Raw genomic sequence first — 7,138 nt, forward strand, 5'->3', positions numbered from 1 at the left:
TTCGAATGTTATTGTGGTTGAAAACTTTGCTACTAATAGCAAGTGTCAGGAGCCACTTTTTGTTTGTGGGGGAGTGTGTGGTATACCCCAAAATATTTTTATTTTATTACTTTAATAGTAATTTTTATTTAAGGTTATTCTTAATAATATCATTATTATCATTTTTAATCACCGCATTATTAATGACCGCAGCATCCAGGCGGAACATTTGGCACGGGAGCAGTTGCACCCCGTACTGTCTCTTTTGGGGTAACTTCCGCCCACATGCCAGATGCTGTCTGGAATAAAGAAAAGGATGCATCGTGTCATTTTTGCTGTGCATTCTTCCTGTTGTCTACAGGTCAGTAGTGAGTGAGAGTCACCTTTGTTACCTCTTAAAGCTTCCCATGATCACCACGGGTGTCATTGAGTTATGTTAATGTTGTTTTGATTATTTATTTAAGATGTGTAAAAACTGAGAAACTCCACTGGGCAGTGAGGCGAGTGACACTTGCGCCACTAGGTGGGCATTCTTCCTGTTGTCTACAGGTCAGTAATTTAACTTTGCTGCTGTGGTCCCAATCTTGGGACCCGTAACACATGATATCAGTCATTTCTGCAATACAAATATGACTGAGGAATAAAATACAATAAAATTCTCTTCCCTCTGTATTACTTTGCTAACTGCTCATCTTACACGTGTCAATTGTTGACATGTTACATATCAAACACTAAAAGCATACAACTGTTTCTATACACTTTTATTGATAGAAAGAATGCCACAGAGCTTTTTAAGCAAAGGTATTAAATGTACTGGCTGTAGTAAATACAAAAAATACCAAGTATAATAAAAACATTGATTATAAAAATACACTTTGTGCCATCAGTAGCCATACTGTAAACAAAGGAACACTTTATATTTGTGTGTCACCTTTTATTCTGTAAATACAATGTAAATTTTGCTCAGCCGTTACAGGTATTTGGCGTACAGAAGCTTTGTTAGCTGGTGTTGGGCTATCTGGGCCGGAGAATCAGGGTGGTCCTGCCCTCCTGCGTGGTGCTCCAGATACGCAGAGTGTTCCCTGATGCTCAGGGAAGTTATACAGGGTTCAGACCTGCCCTTGATTGAACCTCGACACATAGCTGGCTATAACTTCCTGCTTGTCAGGTTTCTCATACTTGGCACAGAGATCCTTGGGTATTGAGATCCTCAGCACCTCATTCACATCTGGGGCCTGTGAGACTCACGGAAGGTTGCATCTGCTTTCACCGGCTTTGCTGTGCACTCGCAACATTTTGGGAAGCTCACTCTAAATAGCGGCTCATTAGTTGTTGCTTGGGGACGGCCAGCATTTTCATTGAAATGCAGGGCTGCCAGGTAGAGTCTTTGGGGAGAAAATAATATTAATAAGAGCATTTGTGTATGCGTGTATAATAGTTTGTATAATAAATAATTGGTTTACATTTCTTTGAAAAAATAAATCGTACTTTTACCTGCATAACATTCCAAGAAAAGGAAAGACAACGTTTTTGGGTGCAAAACGCAGAATGACGCTATGGAAAGACTCCAACAACGAGGTCTGGTAGTGAGGGCTCATCTTCCCCACATCTTTCAGAACCCTCTTGTTAGTCAACACCTTCTCTACTCTGCAGAAGGCTGGTGTCCCTGTAAAAAAAAGGGGGAAAAACATAACTATAGATTCAAAGTGATTATGGCATTTGTTATTTGGTTTGTTTTTTATATATATATATATACTAGGGCTGGGCAAGTTAACGCGTTATAATCGCGTTAACTCATCAATTATTTAACGCCGACAATTATGTTATCGCGCATTAACGCAGGTTTGATTATTTATTGTATTATTTTGAAAGTCAGGCTTTTATTTTCTGAAAGTCTGTTGCTGACTGCTGCGAAACCGGAAAAGAAAAGAATTGGCGGATAAACAAGCATGGATAAGGGTACGGATCTTTTACATGGCCATTTTCATTTAAAGTTCTTCCAGGTGGCGGAGTCGACAGAACCAAAGTTATTTGTAACCACTGCCAAGTTGAATTTTCTTATCACCGGAGTACTTCCAGTCTAAAATATCACCTAAATGCAAAACACACTGTTGATACTAGTAAATCATTCAACGAAACAGAGAGTGGAGCGAGGCTTCGGCAGACTACGTTAGATGCAGGGAGGAGTATAGATAAACAACGGCAAGATAAGCTAACAAATGCTATAGCAAAGTGGATAGCTACAGACTGCAGGCCGATCAGTGTTGTGGAAGACGTCGGTCTGAGAAACATTTTGAGAATCGCAACAAATGACAGCAGGTATGAGATGCCCTCAAGACGCACCATCACACGAAGAATACACGAGTTGTATGAAAAGGAGAGGACTGCTAAAGCGACAACTTTACAGCGTGCACCCGCTGTTGCGCTCACTGGGGACTACTGGACATCACTCGGTAACCACAATTACCTCGGAGTTACAGTGCATTATATTGATGAAAAGTGGGCGCTGCATTCACATGCTCTGACTGTGATGAAAACAGAGGAGAGACATTATGCTGAAGCGTGCGCGGGACACTTTACTGACGTTGCACAGCAGTGGAATGTGTTAAATAAAGTCACCACACTTAGCACAGATAGTGCACGAAATATGATCGCTGCTGCGAGACAGCTGCCTTTTGATCATGTCCCCTGTTTCGCGCACAGTCTCCAGCGTTCTGTCACAGTATCTCTGCATAACAGTGCGTTTGACAATATCCTGGCCAAGTGTAGAAAGGTTGTGGGGCACTTTAAACATAGTCCAGCAAGTGCAGCAGAATTAGAGCAACAACAAGTTGAAAATGGACAGAAGAAGGAGTCGCTAATGCAGGATGTTCAAACCAGATGGAATTCTACTCTGGACATGATGAAAAGCATCCGCAGAAACGAACAGCCACTGAGGGACGTCCTCACCACAAACACCAAGATTGTCATGCCAACTACAGCTGAAATGGACAAACTGCAGAGGTTGGAAACTCTACTGGAGCCCTGCAGGTATGTTTTACATCATATTTCTCACTCTCCTGTCTGAGTGCATGTAAGAGAGAAATAGTGTAAATGTGTAAATGCAGCATGAATATGTAGAAGTTAATTTTTCTGTATACTGTAAGTGAATGCAATTTATTTTTGACTGAAGTGGAGTTGATTTTCTGTTGCAGATATTTGACTGAACTTTTGGGAGGAGAAAAGTATGTCTCCTGCTCTGTGGCTCTGCCTGCTTTTTGCCATCTGTCCCAGGTGATGGAGAGCTCAGATGATGACCCTGCCTACGTGACCAAGTTCAAGACTACATTCAGAAACGACATGGAGACACGCAAGAGAAATGCCAACATTGCATATCTGAGGATTGCTACTGCATTGGACCCTAGATTCAAGGACCTCAAGTGTATACCCAGAGCTGAAAGGAGTGAGGTGTGGAACTCAGTCACCAACTTAGTCAAGGAACAGAGGGTTATTGCAGAGAAACCTAGGGAAGAAAAAAACTCAGAGCCACCAAAGAAAAAGTTAACCCTATTGGCTGTTTCATCTGAGTCTGATTCTGAACAGGAAGAAGACTCAATTGAGAACAGCGTGCGTCGATACAGAGCAGAGCCCGCCATCAGTTCAGACTCCTGTCCATTAGAGTGGTGGTCCAAACATGCAGGCTCACACAGCAGGCTGGCCCCCTATGCACAAAAGTACTTGGCCACACCGGCAACCTCTGTCCCCTGCGAAAGGTTGTTTTCTCTTGCTGGTCATATTGTCCAGAAGAAGAGAGCTTCTTTATCATCTGAAAATGTAAATAATCTTGTGTGCCTTAGCAACTGGCATTTATTTAACTGCTACTGTATTAAATGCTGATGTTAAAAGTGTTTGCAGAACAAATGTTATGGCACTTTCGTTCATATGGCAGAACATTGGAAATAAAAGTGCGCTATACACTACTTTTTAATTCATTATTGGATTTTGCGTATACAAATGCGATTAATCGTGATTAATCAGGGAAATCATGCGAATAATCGCGATTAAAAATTCTAATCGTTGCCCAGCCCTAATATATACACAAGCCTTACATTTGCAATGCAAATTTGGTGAACATACCTGCTGTCAACCATTTGCTCTTGTCCCTAGAAGTGTATTGCAGATGCAAACACTGGGGGAAAACAGGGTCTTCATGGGAGTGGATGGCTTGGACATGGTTAAGGATGGAGGTCCACTTTGCCATTGTCTCTGGCCCTGATGTTGACATAGCAGCTGTCCAGTAGATGTGTTGTTTTAATCTGCGAAGCCACTTCTTAAGCTTCACACATTCTTTGTCCTGGGAAATCTTGACCAGTTTCTTGTGCAGTCCTAAAAATAAAAATAAAATTTGAGTCATGCACATTATCATCATCATCATCATTATTTATTCAGGGAGAATTGACTGAGCACTGGGCTCTTTTACAGCATTTGAGGGTACATAATACAGATGACAATAAATAAACAAACCATAACAAAACAAAACAGACAAAATAAATAAACAGAACACATTATCCAACTCAGAAATTAAGTATTAAAATATATATTATATTATATATAAAAAAAAACAAAATTAATCCCCATATAAGGTCTAAATAATGTTCCAAACAGGGCATGCCTTCAATGTATTTTGTGAGTGAGTGAATTAATTACAAAATTGCCAATTAGTTGAACTTTCTACTCTGGTTTTAGAATAAGGAAATCACCAGTTTATGCTAATTATTGATGTGCTCCACGACTTTGATAATGAACAAACTCCAACACCAGTTCTCAGCCAATGTCTCTGCCTCTGTCTGGAGAGAGCTTAGGCTGATTACACATCTAACGACTCACTTCTGACCCTACAGACAGACTCTTTTATGTCATTGTTTAGATGCGCTAATTCTCCAGCCCTGTAATTAGTTATAGGATCTGTAAGCTAGTGCTGTGTTGTATATTTTCAACAACATCTTGTTGAAGCAATATTGCTATGCACTTTCTGCTGCATGACCTAACCTACTGAGACTTTCTCAAGTTGGCAGTTCTGAATAAACAGATTATCATCACAAGTCGTAATGAGTTCCCTGCATACTCTTGAATCAAGACATACTGCTTTTCCATCTGAAATTTGCCATGGAAATGGACACATTTTCAATAACTTTGTTTAGTTTACACATTGGAGTTTATGTTACTCACCTGAACCAGCTGCAGATCAATAATAGTGTTGTTCCTTAGGTCCATCACCGTGTAACTTGGCACAATGTCCTTCAAAAATACATATAATTAGTTATTATTTTACTTTATATGTCATTTCACATGGCAATGTATGATTTGTTGTTCCACAAATTCAGATGATAATATTCTATGTTCAATTAATTACTACAAGTGAATTAAGTTGTGAATTAAGGTAAAGTCAATTAACAATTACCTTCTCCAGTATGAAGAAAGATTGAACTCACAGTGTGGGCACTTTTGTTCTACAGAGAGGAATGTCCCAACCCTTCTTGTTTGCACATCTGTCCCCCGCCGACACACAGGACACACCTCAAACAGCTCCAGGAGGCAGTTTTCATAGACAATGTATGTGGGTGTCTTATGAACAGGGTTGGAAGATTCCATTATATTAGAAAGACAAAGATTTCACCAAAAGGCTGCAACAGCTCAAATAAGTGTAGGATGGTAATCCATCTGATTATTAAAATGTTTAGATTAAATATTGAGTCACTCACGTCACATCTGCTTACTCAGTCAAGACTGTGACCAAGTCATCAGGATCATAGGTAGCATCCTGTGGATCTCCAAAGTCCATACTTGAACATCTTGGGTTGTCCTCACCCTCCTCCAAGTGAGTTCTCTTACAGCTTAGGTCCCAACACCGACATCAGTCCAGGGCACAGTTTTCTGTGTGCCTATGATAAAACAGACATTCAGTATCCGTGGAGTCACAACAAATGAGATGCTGTTACAACTTTAACACGGAGACACAATCGATGATATGACGAAGTAACTGAGGGTAAACAAACCTGTACTTTTGTAGTGAGGTCGCAGTGTTTTCATAGAAAGCTGCGTGCCAAATGTGCACATCTTTGGTGGGTCCGTCTGGCATGCTACGTGATGTACCCTAGCAACGTGAACAGATGTGCTTGCCTAAACACCAAAAGCAGCAATGTTATTCATGTTTGTACTACTGTCATGCATACAAGGATACAACGACACATTTTCCCCAACTAGGGCTGGTAATGAATAATCTTTCTAGTCCCGCACATTATGACAACAACATCTTCCGCGCGACTTCCTACAGCAGATGAGTGTAACGGGGGCTAAATCCCCGTAGCAGCAGCTGTAGCTGGAAGTTAGCTACGTGCGCTGTAGCTGCTACAGCGATCGTAGCAGCAGCTGTAGCTGGAAGTTAAAGGCCGAATTATAGTCGGGTTGTACGCACGCACGCACGCATGCATGCAAGACACGCAACACGCCCCTTTCGTGCCCTCTGGCGGTTTGCGTGCGTCCGCCAATTTTTCTAACTATACGACAAAGTGACGCGAGCCTCACGCAGGCCGCAAGGCTTGTGATTGGTCAGCTAACTACATCCCGTCCGGAGTCTAGTTTCCGGTTTCATGCCCCATAATACGCGGAAATCACGGAAGATTTAGAAGAAGGAATATGGACCAAATAGAAGAGCACTTGGCAGAAGCGATCCGAAAGTATGACCACTTGTATAACCCGTCACTGACTGGCCGATTTGTCCGCCAGAAATTGGCTATGAGGAGCCGGAGTGGCGATCTAAATAAACAGTCGACGAAGAAGAAGACGTCTCTTCTTTGTGTGTTTTGTCTTCGACAAACAACTTTTCTCCGCCTAGTGGTCTGGCGGTGAATTGCGTTGCAACACACGCAGCACGTTAGAGAAGCATAAACCAAAACGAGTCCGTCGATGCAACTGCGTGGCCTTCTGCGGTTGCAGTCGCAGGACGGCACAGTACTCACGGGAGGACACGCGAGCGGAGGGGGGGAAAGAGCGTGGAGAGTACAACACTCACGAACCTGCCGTGCGAACACCGTTCACCGTAGACTCCGACACCGTCTTCTCGCTAAGACTCGCCAGCCGTCCTCGATTAGTTGTTCAATAACGTTATTAATAGTCAAAC

This window comes from Pleuronectes platessa, chromosome 4 (genome assembly GCF_947347685.1).
Source record: "Pleuronectes platessa chromosome 4, fPlePla1.1, whole genome shotgun sequence".
NCBI lineage: Eukaryota > Metazoa > Chordata > Actinopteri > Pleuronectiformes > Pleuronectidae > Pleuronectes > Pleuronectes platessa.